The sequence below is a fragment of the Taudactylus pleione genome, unplaced genomic scaffold, assembly GCF_031769625.1.
Source record: "Taudactylus pleione unplaced genomic scaffold, aTauple2 ptg000914l, whole genome shotgun sequence".
NCBI lineage: Eukaryota > Metazoa > Chordata > Amphibia > Anura > Myobatrachidae > Taudactylus > Taudactylus pleione.
Genome location: NW_028285315.1, coordinates 56,459 through 69,814, shown reverse-complemented (window position 1 = coordinate 69,814; position 13,356 = coordinate 56,459). Strand labels below are relative to the sequence as shown.

General features: G+C 30.8%; 7 non-coding genes across 7 annotated transcripts; all 7 read left to right on the top strand.

The window, feature by feature from the left end:
- The first annotated feature begins 431 nt into the window (after positions 1–431).
- On the top strand, positions 432–504 carry TRNAR-UCG (transfer RNA arginine (anticodon UCG)). Its single transcript has one exon. It is a non-coding gene; the product is annotated as a tRNA-Arg (tRNA).
- Positions 505–2,349: 1,845 nt separating this feature from the next.
- On the top strand, positions 2,350–2,422 carry TRNAR-UCU (transfer RNA arginine (anticodon UCU)). Its single transcript has one exon. It is a non-coding gene; the product is annotated as a tRNA-Arg (tRNA).
- Positions 2,423–5,506: 3,084 nt separating this feature from the next.
- Positions 5,507–5,579, top strand: TRNAR-UCG (transfer RNA arginine (anticodon UCG)). Its single transcript has one exon. It is a non-coding gene; the product is annotated as a tRNA-Arg (tRNA).
- An 886-nt stretch (positions 5,580–6,465) lies between these two features.
- Positions 6,466–6,538, top strand: TRNAR-UCG (transfer RNA arginine (anticodon UCG)). Its single transcript has one exon. It is a non-coding gene; the product is annotated as a tRNA-Arg (tRNA).
- A 2,802-nt stretch (positions 6,539–9,340) lies between these two features.
- TRNAR-UCG (transfer RNA arginine (anticodon UCG)) lies at positions 9,341–9,413 on the top strand. Its single transcript has one exon. It is a non-coding gene; the product is annotated as a tRNA-Arg (tRNA).
- A 2,804-nt stretch (positions 9,414–12,217) lies between these two features.
- TRNAQ-UUG (transfer RNA glutamine (anticodon UUG)) lies at positions 12,218–12,290 on the top strand. The gene has a single exon. It is a non-coding gene; the product is annotated as a tRNA-Gln (tRNA).
- An 886-nt stretch (positions 12,291–13,176) lies between these two features.
- On the top strand, positions 13,177–13,249 carry TRNAR-UCG (transfer RNA arginine (anticodon UCG)). The gene has a single exon. It is a non-coding gene; the product is annotated as a tRNA-Arg (tRNA).
- Positions 13,250–13,356: the final 107 nt, after the last annotated feature.

Here is a 13,356-nt window from a genome sequence, read left to right as displayed (position 1 = left end):
TTTGGTAATCTGTGTTGCAAAACAATTCTTTGACCAAATTGATACTATAATGGTTATTTGCATATCTGCATATAAAAAATACATCTCACATGTTTAGAAGGAATCAGTGAAATCAGAACAGCCATAGCTCAATGAGAAATTGCTCTTATGCCTACATCCCTAATCTTTTTATAAAACTTTATAGCATGCCTATAGAAAAGTTAAGTTATTTCTCAGCTAAGTTAAGGATTTTACAAAATCTAGGATATGTGAAAGGTATACTTTGTAATGGTCACTTAACATAAATCACTAAAATATGTTGGATTTCATTTTGTAATTCATATGCAAGTTTTTCCAAAACATATATCTAGAAAAAACTTCTAAATTTTGAATGTTATACTTGAGGTTACTTTTACCACACCTTCCACAGGTTCGACAACTTCTATAAAGATGACCGCGTGGCCTAATGGATAAGGCGTCTGACTTCGGATCAGAAGATTGAGGGTTCGAGTCCCTTCGTGGTCGAGTCTTTCATTTTGTCACAATTTGAAATCTTCAAACTCTGCATGAATTCAATGGATGACAATGTTGTAAAGAATGTACATTTCTAAATTTAATTCCCATAGGAAAACAAATACAACATAAACAATGATGTGCATGATGTACACATTGTTATAGTTTTTTTAGGTTTTTGGTGCATAGTAAAAGGTATCCTTTTGGAAAAGGTAAGTATTTACCTGTTAACTTGTTCAATTTTGGTAATCTGTGTTGGAAAAAAATCTTTGACCAAATTGATACAATAAAGGATATTTGCATATCTGCATATAAAAATTATATCTCACATGTTTAAAATGAATCATTGAAATCCGAACATCCATAGTCCAATGAGAAATTGCTATAAAGCCTACATCCCTAATATTTTCATAAAACTTAAAAAACCTTTAGGAAAATGTCAGTGTTTACCTGTTAACTTGTTTGATTTTGGTAATCTGTGTTGCAAAGCAATTCTTTGACCAAATTGATACTATAATGGTTATTTGCATATCTGCATATAAAAAATACATCTCACATGTTTAGAAGGAATCAGTGAAATCAGAACAGCCATAGCTCAATGAGAAATTGCTCTTATGCCTACATCCCTAATCTTTTTATAAAACTTTATAGCATGCCTATAGAAAAGTTAAGTTATTTCTCAGCTAAGTTAAGGATTTTACAAAATCTAGGATATGTGAAAGGTATACTTTGTAATGTTCACTCAACATAAATCACTAAAATATGTTGGATTTCATTTTGTAATTCATATGCAAGTATTTCCAAAACATACCTCTAGAAAAAGCTTCTAAATTTTGAATGTTATACTTGAGGTTACTATTACCACACCTTCCACAGGTTCGACAATTTTGACATAGATGACAGCGTGGCATAATGGATGAGGCATCTGACTTCTGATCAGAAGATTGAGGGTTCATGTCTCTTCATGGTCAAGTCATTCTTTTTGTCACAATTTGAAATCTTCAAACTCTGCATGAATTCAATGGATGACAATGTTGTAAAGAATGTACATTTCTAAATGTAATTCCCATAGGAAAATAAATACAACATAAACAATGATGTGCATGATGTACACATAGTTATAGTTTTTTTAGGTTTTTGGTGCATAGTAAAAGGTATCCTTTTGGAAAATGTAAGTATTTACCTGTTAACTTGTTCAATTTTGGTAATCTGTGTTGGAAAAAAATCTTTGACCAAATTGATACAATAAAGGATATTTGCATATCTGCATATAAAAATTATATCTCACATGTTTAAAATGAATCATTGAAATCCGAACATCCATAGTCCAATGAGAAATTGCTATAAAGCCCACATCCCTAATATTTTCATAAAACTTAAAAAACCTTTAGGAAAATGTCAGTGTTTACCTGTTAACTTGTTTGATTTTGGTAATCTGTGTTGCAAAACAATTCTTTGACCAAATTGATACTATAATGGTTATTTGCATATCTGCATATAAAAAATACATCTCACATGTTTAGAAGGAATCAGTGAAATCAGAACAGCCATAGCTCAATGAGAAATTGCTCTTATGCCTACATCCCTAATCTTTTTATAAAACTTTATAGCATGCCTATAGAAAAGTTAAGTTATTTCTCAGCTAAGTTAAGGATTTTACAAAATCTAGGCTATGTGAAAGGTATACTTTGTAATGTTCACTCAACATAAATCACTAAAATATGTTGGATTTTATTTTGTAATTCATATGCAAGTTTTTCCAAAACATACCTCTAGAAAAAGCTTCTAAATTTTGAATGTTATACTTGAGGTTACTATTACCACACCTTCCACAGGTTTGACAAATTCTATAAAGATGACTGCGTGGCCTAATGGATAAGGCGTCTGACTTCTGATCAGAAGATTGAGGGTTCGAGTCCCTTCGTGGTCGAGTCTTTCATTTTGTCACAATTTGAAATCTTCAAACTCTGCATAAATTCAATGGATGACAATGTTGTAAAGAATGTACATTTCTAAATGTAATTCCCATAGGAAAATAAATACAACATAAACAATGATGTGCATGATGTACAAATAGTTATAGTTTTTTTAGGTTTTTGGTGCATAGTAAAAGGTATCCTTTTGGAAAAGGTAAGTATTTACCTGTTAACTTGTTCAATTTTGGTAATCTGTGTTGGAAAAAAATCTTTGACCAAATTGATACAATAAAGGATATTTGCATATCTGCATATAAAAATTATATCTCACATGTTTAAAATGAATCATTGAAATCCGAACATCCATAGTCCAATGAGAAATTGCTATAAAGCCTACATCCCTAATATTTTCATAAAACTTAAAAAACCTTTAGGAAAATGTCAGTGTTTACCTGTTAACTTGTTTGATTTTGGTAATCTGTGTTGCAAAGCAATTCTTTGACCAAATTGATACTATAATGGTTATTTGCATATCTGCATATAAAAAATACATCTCACATGTTTAGAAGGAATCAGTGAAATCAGAACAGCCATAGCTCAATGAGAAATTGCTCTTATGCCTACATCCCTAATCTTTTTATAAAACTTTATAGCATGCCTATAGAAAAGTTAAGTTATTTCTCAGCTAAGTTAAGGATTTTACAAAATCTAGGCTATGTGAAAGGTATACTTTGTAATGTTCACTCAACATAAATCACTAAAATATGTTGGATTTCATTTTGTAATTCATATGCAAGTTTTTCCAAAACATACCTCTAGAAAAAGCTTCTAAATTTTGAATGTTATACTTGAGGTTACTATTACCACACCTTCCACAGGTTCGACAATTTCGACATAGATGACAGCGTGGCATAATGGATGAGGCGTCTGACTTCGGATCAGAAGATTGAGGGCTCGAGTCCCTTCGTGGTCGAGTCTTTCATTTTGTCACAATTTGAAATCTTCAAACTCTGCATGAATTCAATGGATGACAATGTTGTAAAGAATGTACATTTCTAAATGTAATTCCCATAGGAAAATAAATACAACATAAACAATGATGTGCATGATGTACACATAGTTATAGTTTTTTTAGGTTTTTGGTGCATAGTAAAAGGTATCCTTTTGGAAAAGGTAAGTATTTACCTGTTAACTTGTTCAATTTTGGTAATCTGTGTTGGAAAAAAATCTTTGACCAAATTGATACAATAAAGGATATTTGCATATCTGCATATTTATTTTCCTATGGGAATTAAATTTAGAAATGTACATTTTGTTGTAAAGAATGTACATTTCTAAATGTAATTCCCATAGGAAAATAAATACAACATAAACAATGATGTGCATGATGTACACATAGTTATAGTTTTTTTAGGTTTTTGGTGCATAGTAAAAGGTATCCTTTTGGAAAAGGTAAGTATTTACCTGTTAACTTGTTCAATTTTGGTAATCTGTGTTGGAAAAAAATCTTTGACCAAATTGATACAATAAAGGATATTTGCATATCTGCATATAAAAATTATATCTCACATGTTTAAAATGAATCATTGAAATCCGAACATCCATAGTCCAATGAGAAATTGCTATAAAGCCTACATCCCTAATATTTTCATAAAACTTAAAAAACCTTTAGGAAAATGTCAGTGTTTACCTGTTAACTTGTTTGATTTTGGTAATCTGTGTTGCAAAGCAATTCTTTGACCAAATTGATACTATAATGGTTATTTGCATATCTGCATATAAAAAATACATCTCACATGTTTAGAAGGAATCAGTTGAAATCAGAACAGCCATAGCTCAATGAGAAATTGCCCTTATGCCTACATCCCTAATCTTTTTATAAAACTTTATAGCATGCCTATAGAAAAGTTAAGTTATTTCTCAGCTAAGTTAAGGATTTTACAAAATCTAGGATATGTGAAAGGTATACTTTGTAATGTTCACTCAACATAAATCACTAAAATATGTTGGATTTCATTTTGTAATTCATATGCAAGTTTTTCCAAAACATACCTCTAGAAAAAGCTTCTAAATTTTGAATGTTATACTTGAGGTTACTATTACCACACCTTCCACAGGTTCGACAATTTTGACATAGATGACAGCGTGGCATAATGGATGAGGCATCTGACTTCTGATCAGAAGATTGAGGGTTCATGTCTCTTCATGGTCAAGTCATTCTTTTTGTCACTATTTGAAATCTTCAAACTCTGCATGAATTCAATGGATGACAATGTTGTAAAGAATGTACATTTCTAAATGTAATTCCCATAGGAAAATAAATACAACATAAACAATGATGTGCATGATGTACACATAGTTATAGGTTTTTTAGGTTTTTGGTGCATAGTAAAAGGTATCCTTTTGGAAAATGTAAGTATTTACCTCTTAACTTGTTCAATTTTGGTAATCTGTGTTGGAAAAAAATGTTTGACCAAATTGATACAATAAAGGATATTTGCATATCTGCATATAAAAATTATATCTCACATGTTTAAAATGAATCATTGAAATCCGAACATCCATAGTCCAATGAGAAATTGCTATAAAGCCTACATCCCTAATATTTTCATAAAACTTAAAAAACCTTTAGGAAAATGTCAGTGTTTACCTGTTAACTTGTTTGATTTTGGTAATCTGTGTTGCAAAGCAATTCTTTGACCAAATTGATACTATAATGGTTATTTGCATATCTGCATATAAAAAATACATCTCACATGTTTAGAAGGAATCAGTGAAATCAGAACAGCCATAGCTCAATGAGAAATTGCTCTTATGCCTACATCCCTAATCTTTTTATAAAACTTTATAGCATGCCTATAGAAAAGTTAAGTTATTTCTCAGCTAAGTTAAGGATTTTACAAAATCTAGGCTATGTGAAAGGTATACTTTGTAATGTTCACTCAACATAAATCACTAAAATATGTTGGATTTCATTTTGTAATTCATATGCAAGTTTTTCCAATACATATATCTAGAAAAAACTTCTAAATTTTGAATGTTATACTTGAGGTTACTTTTACCACACCTTCCACAGGTTCGACAACTTTTATAAAGATGACCGCGTGGCCTAATGGGTAAGACGTCTGACTTCGGATCAGAAGATTGAGGGTTCGAGTCCCTTCGTGGTCAAGTCTTTCATTTTGTCACAATTTGAAATCTTCAAACTCTGCATGAATTCAATGGATGACAATGTTGTAAAGAATGTACATTTCTAAATGTAATTCCCATAGGAAAATAAATACAACATAAACAATGATGTGCATGATGTACACATAGTTATAGTTTTTTTAGGTTTTTGGTGCATAGTAAAAGGTATCCTTTTGGAAAATGTAAGTATTTACCTGTTAACTTGTTCAATTTTGGTAATCTGTGTTGGAAAAAAATCTTTGACCAAATTGATACAATAAAGGATATTTGCATATCTGCATATAAAAATTATATCTCACATGTTTAAAATGAATCATTGAAATCCGAACATCCATAGTCCAATGAGAAATTGCTATAAAGCCTACATCCCTAATATTTTCATAAAACTTAAAAAACCTTTAGGAAAATGTCAGTGTTTACCTGTTAACTTGTTTGATTTTGGTAATCTGTGTTGCAAAACAATTCTTTGACCAAATTGATACTATAATGGTTATTTGCATATCTGCATATAAAAAATACATCTCACATGTTTAGAAGGAATCAGTGAAATCAGAACAGCCATAGCTCAATGAGAAATTGCTCTTATGCCTACATCCCTAATCTTTTTATAAAACTTTATAGCATGCCTATAGAAAAGTTAAGTTATTTCTCAGCTAAGTTAAGGATTTTACAAAATCTAGGATATGTGAAAGGTATACTTTGTAATGTTCACTCAACATAAATCACTAAAATATGTTGGATTTCATTTTGTAATTCATATGCAAGTTTTTCCAAAACATATATCTAGAAAAAACTTCTAAATTTTGAATGTTATACTTGAGGTTACTTTTACCACACCTTCCACAGGTTCGACAACTTCTATAAAGATGACCGCGTGGCCTAATGGATAAGGCGTCTGACTTCGGATCGGAAGATTGAGGGTTCGAGTCCCTTCGTGGTCGAGTCTTTCATTTTGTCACAATTTGAAATCTTCAAACTCTGCATGAATTCAATGGATGACAATGTTGTAAAGAATGTACATTTCTAAATTTAATTCCCATAGGAAAACAAATACAACATAAACAATGATGTGCATGATGTACACATTGTTATAGTTTTTTTAGGTTTTTGGTGCATAGTAAAAGGTATCCTTTTGGAAAAGGTAAGTATTTACCTGTTAACTTGTTCAATTTTGGTAATCTGTGTTGGAAAAAAATCTTTGACCAAATTGATACAATAAAGGATATTACATATCTGCATATAAAAATTATATCTCACATGTTTAAAATGAATCATTGAAATCCGAACATCCATAGTCCAATGAGAAATTGCTATAAAGCCTACATCCCTAATATTTTCATAATTCTTAAAAAACCTTTAGGAAAATTTAAGTGTTTACCTGTTAACTTGTTTGATTTTGGTAATCTGTGTTGCAAAGCAGTTCTTTGACCAAATTGATACTATAATGGTTATTTGCATATCTGCATATAAAAAATACATCTCACATGTTTAGAAGGAATCACTGAAATCAGAACAGCCATAGCTCAATGAGAAATTGCTCTAATGCCTACATCCCTAATCTTTTTATAAAACTTTATAGCATGCCTATAGAAAAGTTAAGTTATTTCTCAGCTAAGTTAAGGATTTTACAAAATCTAGGCTATGTGAAAGGTATACTTTGTAATGTTCACTCAACATAAATCACTAAAATATGTTGGATTTTATTTTGTAATTCATATGCAAGTTTTTCCAAAACATACCTCTAGAAAAAGCTTCTAAATTTTGAATGTTATACTTGAGGTTACTATTACCACACCTTCCACAGGTTCGACAAATTCTATAAAGATGACTGCGTGGCCTAATGGATAAGGCGTCTGACTTCAGATCAGAAGATTGAGGGTTCGAGTCCCTTCGTGGTCGAGTCTTTCATTTTGTCACAATTTGAAATCTTCAAACTCTGCATGAATTCAATGGATGACAATGTTGTAAAGAATGTACATTTCTAAATGTAATTCCCATAGGAAAATAAATACAACATAAACAATGATGTGCATGATGTACAAATAGTTATAGTTTTTTTAGGTTTTTGGTGCATAGTAAAAGGTATCCTTTTTGAAAAGGTAAGTATTTACCTGTTAACTTGTTCAATTTTGGTAATCTGTGTTGGAAAAAAATCTTTGACCAAATTGATACAATAAAGGATATTACATATCTGCATATAAAAATTATATCTCACATGTTTAAAATGAATCATTGAAATCCGAACATCCATAGTCCAATGAGAAATTGCTATAAAGCCTACATCCCTAATATTTTCATAATTCTTAAAAAACCTTTAGGAAAATTTAAGTGTTTACCTGTTAACTTGTTTGATTTTGGTAATCTGTGTTGCAAAGCAGTTCTTTGACCAAATTGATACTATAATGGTTATTTGCATATCTGCATATAAAAAATACATCTCACATGTTTAGAAGGAATCACTGAAATCAGAACAGCCATAGCTCAATGAGAAATTGCTCTAATGCCTACATCCCTAATCTTTTTATAAAACTTTATAGCATGCCTATAGAAAAGTTAAATTATTTCTCAGCTAAGTTAAGGATTTTACAAAATCTAGGCTATGTGAAAGGTATACTTTGTAATGTTCACTCAACATAAATCACTAAAATATGTTGGATTTTATTTTGTAATTCATATGCAAGTTTTTCCAAAACATACCTCTAGAAAAAGCTTCTAAATTTTGAATGTTATACTTGAGGTTACTATTACCACACCTTCCACAGGTTCGACAAATTCTATAAAGATGACTGCGTGGCCTAATGGATAAGGCGTCTGACTTCAGATCAGAAGATTGAGGGTTCGAGTCCCTTCGTGGTCGAGTCTTTCATTTTGTCACAATTTGAAATCTTCAAACTCTGCATGAATTCAATGGATGACAATGTTGTAAAGAATGTACATTTCTAAATGTAATTCCCATAGGAAAATAAATACAACATAAACAATGATGTGCATGATGTACAAATAGTTATAGTTTTTTTAGGTTTTTGGTGCATAGTAAAAGGTATCCTTTTTGAAAAGGTAAGTATTTACCTGTTAACTTGTTCAATTTTGGTAATCTGTGTTGGAAAAAAATCTTTGACCAAATTGATACAATAAAGGATATTTGCATATCTGCATATAAAAATTATATCTCACATGTTTAAAATGAATCATTGAAATCCGAACATCCATAGTCCAATGAGAAATTGCTATAAAGCCTACATCCCTAATATTTTCATAAAACTTAAAAAACCTTTAGGAAAATGTCAGTGTTTACCTGTTAACTTGTTTGATTTTGGTAATCTGTGTTGCAAAGCAATTCTTTGACCAAATTGATACTATAATGGTTATTTGCATATCTGCATATAAAAAATACATCTCACATGTTTAGAAGGAATCAGTGAAATCAGAACAGCCATAGCTCAATGAGAAATTGCTCTTATGCCTACATCCCTAATCTTTTTATAAAACTTTATAGCATGCCTATAGAAAAGTTAAGTTATTTCTCAGCTAAGTTAAGGATTTTACAAAATCTAGGCTATGTGAAAGGTATACTTTGTAATGTTCACTCAACATAAATCACTAAAATATGTTGGATTTCATTTTGTAATTCATATGCAAGTTTTTCCAATACATATATCTAGAAAAAACTTCTAAATTTTGAATGTTATACTTGAGGTTACTTTTACCACACCTTCCACAGGTTCAACAACTTCTATAAAGATGACTGCGTGGCCTAATGGATAAGGCGTCTGACTTCGGATCAGAAGATTGAGGGTTCGAGTCCCTTCGTGGTCGAGTCTTTCATTTTGTCACAATTTGAAATCTTCAAACTCTGCATGTATTCAATGGATGACAATGTTGTAAAGAATGTACATTTCTAAATGTAATTCCCATAGGAAAATAAATACAACATAAACAATGATGTGCATGATGTACACATAGTTATAGTTTTTTTAGGTTTTTGGTGCATAGTAAAAGGTATCCTTTTGGAAAAGGTAAGTATTTACCTGTTAACTTGTTCAATTTTGGTAATCTGTGTTGGAAAAAAATCTTTGACCAAATTGATACAATAAAGGATATTTGCATATCTGCATATAAAAATTATATCTCACATGTTTAAAATGAATCATTGAAATCCGAACATCCATAGTCCAATGAGAAATTGCTATAAAGCCTACATCCCTAATATTTTCATAAAACTTAAAAAACCTTTAGGAAAATGTCAGTGTTTACCTGTTAACTTGTTTGATTTTGGTAATCTGTGTTGCAAAGCAATTCTTTGACCAAATTGATACTATAATGGTTATTTGCATATCTGCATATAAAAAATACATCTCACATGTTTAGAAGGAATCAGTGAAATCAGAACAGCCATAGCTCAATGAGAAATTGCTCTTATGCCTACATCCCTAATCTTTTTATAAAACTTTATAGCATGCCTATAGAAAAGTTAAGTTATTTCTCAGCTAAGTTAAGGATTTTACAAAATCTAGGATATGTGAAAGGTATACTTTGTAATGTTCACTCAACATAAATCACTAAAATATGTTGGATTTCATTTTGTAATTCATATGCAAGTTTTTCCAAAACATACCTCTAGAAAAAGCTTCTAAATTTTGAATGTTATACTTGAGGTTACTATTACCACACCTTCCACAGGTTCGACAATTTCGACATAGATGACAGCGTGGCATAATGGATGAGGCGTCTGACTTCGGATCAGAAGATTGAGGGCTCGAGTCCCTTCGTGGTCGAGTCTTTCATTTTGTCACAATTTGAAATCTTCAAACTCTGCATGAATTCAATGGATGACAATGTTGTAAAGAATGTACATTTCTAAATGTAATTCCCATAGGAAAATAAATACAACATAAACAATGATGTGCATGATGTACACATAGTTATAGTTTTTTTAGGTTTTTGGTGCATAGTAAAAGGTATCCTTTTGGAAAAGGTAAGTATTTACCTGTTAACTTGTTCAATTTTGGTAATCTGTGTTGGAAAAAAATCTTTGACCAAATTGATACAATAAAGGATATTTGCATATCTGCATATAAAAATTATATCTCACATGTTTAAAATGAATCATTGAAATCCGAACATCCATAGTCCAATGAGAAATTGCTATAAAGCCTACATCCCTAATATTTTCATAAAACTTAAAAAACCTTTAGGAAAATGTCAGTGTTTACCTGTTAACTTGTTTGATTTTGGTAATCTGTGTTGCAAAGCAATTCTTTGACCAAATTGATACTATAATGGTTATTTGCATATCTGCATATAAAAAATACATCTCACATGTTTAGAAGGAATCAGTGAAATCAGAACAGCCATAGCTCAATGAGAAATTGCTCTTATGCCTACATCCCTAATCTTTTTATAAAACTTTATAGCATGCCTATAGAAAAGTTAAGTTATTTCTCAGCTAAGTTAAGGATTTTACAAAATCTAGGCTATGTGAAAGGTATACTTTGTAATGTTCACTCAACATAAATCACTAAAATATGTTGGATTTCATTTTGTAATTCATATGCAAGTTTTTCCAAAACATACCTCTAGAAAATGCTTCTAAATTTTGAATGTTATACTTGAGGTTACTATTACCACAACTTCCACAGGTTTGACAATTTCGACATAGATGACAGCGTGGCATAATGGATGAGGCGTCTGACTACTGATCAAAAGATTGAGGGTTCGTGTCCCTTCATGGTCAAGTCATTCTTTTTGTCACTATTTGAAATCTTCAAACTCTGCATGAATTCAATGGATGACAATGTTGTAAAGAATGCACATTTCTAAATGTAATTCCCATAGGAAAATAAATACAACATAAACAATGATGTGCATGATGTACACATAGTTATAGGTTTTTTAGGTTTTTGGTGCATAGTAAAAGGTATCCTTTTGGAAAATGTAAGTATTTACCTCTTAACTTGTTCAATTTTGGTAATCTGTGTTGGAAAAAAATATTTGACCAAATTGATACAATAAAGGATATTTGCATATCTGCATATAAAAATTATATCTCACATGTTTAAAATGAATCATTGAAATCCGAACATCCATAGTCCAATGAGAAATTGCTATAAAGCCTACATCCCTAATATTTTCATAAAACTTAAAAAACCTTTAGGAAAATGTAAGTGTTTACCTGTTAACTTGTTTGATTTTGGTAATCTGTGTTGCAAAGCAATTCTTTGACCAAATTGATACTATAATGGTTATTTGCATATCTGCATATAAAAAATACATCTCACATGTTTAGATGGAATCACTGAAATCAGAACAGCCATAGCTCAATGAGAAATTGCTCTAATGCCTACATCCCTAATCTTTTTATAAAACTTTATAGCATGCCTATAGAAAAGTTAAGTTATTTCTCAGCTAAGTTAAGGATTTTACAAAATCTAGGCTATGTGAAAGGTATACTTTGTAATGTTCACTCAACATAAATCACTAAAATATGTTGGATTTCATTTTGTAATTCATATGCAAGTTTTTCCAAAACATATATCTAGAAAAAACTTCTAAATTTTGAATGTTATACTTGAGGTTACTATTACCACACCTTCCACAGGTTCGACAACTTCTATAAAGATGACCGCGTGGCCTAATGGATAAGGCGTCTGACTTTGGATCAGAAGATTGAGGGTTCGAGTCCCTTCGTGGTCGAGTCTTTCATTTTGTCACAATTTGAAATCTTCAAACTCTGCATGAATTCAATGGATGACAATGTTGTAAAGAATGTACATTTCTAAATGTAATTCCCATAGGAAAATAAATACAACATAAACAATGATGTGCATGATGTACACATAGTTATAGTTTTTTTAGGTTTTTGGTGCATAGTAAAAGGTATCCTTTTGGAAAATGTAAGTATTTACCTGTTAACTTGTTCAATTTTGGTAATCTGTGTTGGAAAAAAATCTTTGACCAAATTGATACAATAAAGGATATTTGCATATCTGCATATAAAAATTATATCTCACATGTTTAAAATGAATCATTGAAATCCGAACATCCATAGTCCAATGAGAAATTGCTATAAAGCCTACATCCCTAATATTTTCATAAAACTTAAAAAACCTTTAGGAAAATGTCAGTGTTTACCTGTTAACTTGTTTGATTTTGGTAATCTGTGTTGCAAAACAATTCTTTGACCAAATTGATACTATAATGGTTATTTGCATATCTGCATATAAAAAATACATCTCACATGTTTAGAAGGAATCAGTGAAATCAGAACAGCCATAGCTCAATGAGAAATTGCTCTTATGCCTACATCCCTAATCTTTTTATAAAACTTTATAGCATGCCTATAGAAAAGTTAAGTTATTTCTCAGCTAAGTTAAGGATTTTACAAAATCTAGGATATGTGAAAGGTATACTTTGTAATGTTCACTCAACATAAATCACTAAAATATGTTGGATTTCATTTTGTAATTCATATGCAAGTTTTTCCAAAACATATATCTAGAAAAAACTTCTAAATTTTGAATGTTATACTTGAGGTTACTTTTACCACACCTTCCACAGGTTCGACAACTTCTATAAAGATGACCGCGTGGCCTAATGGATAAGGCGTCTGACTTCGGATCAGAAGATTGAGGGTTCGAGTCCCTTCGTGGTCGAGTCTTTCATTTTGTCACAATTTGAAATCTTCAAACTCTGCATGAATTCAATGGATGACAATGTTGTAAAGAATGTACATTTCTAAATTTAATTCCCATAGGAAAAC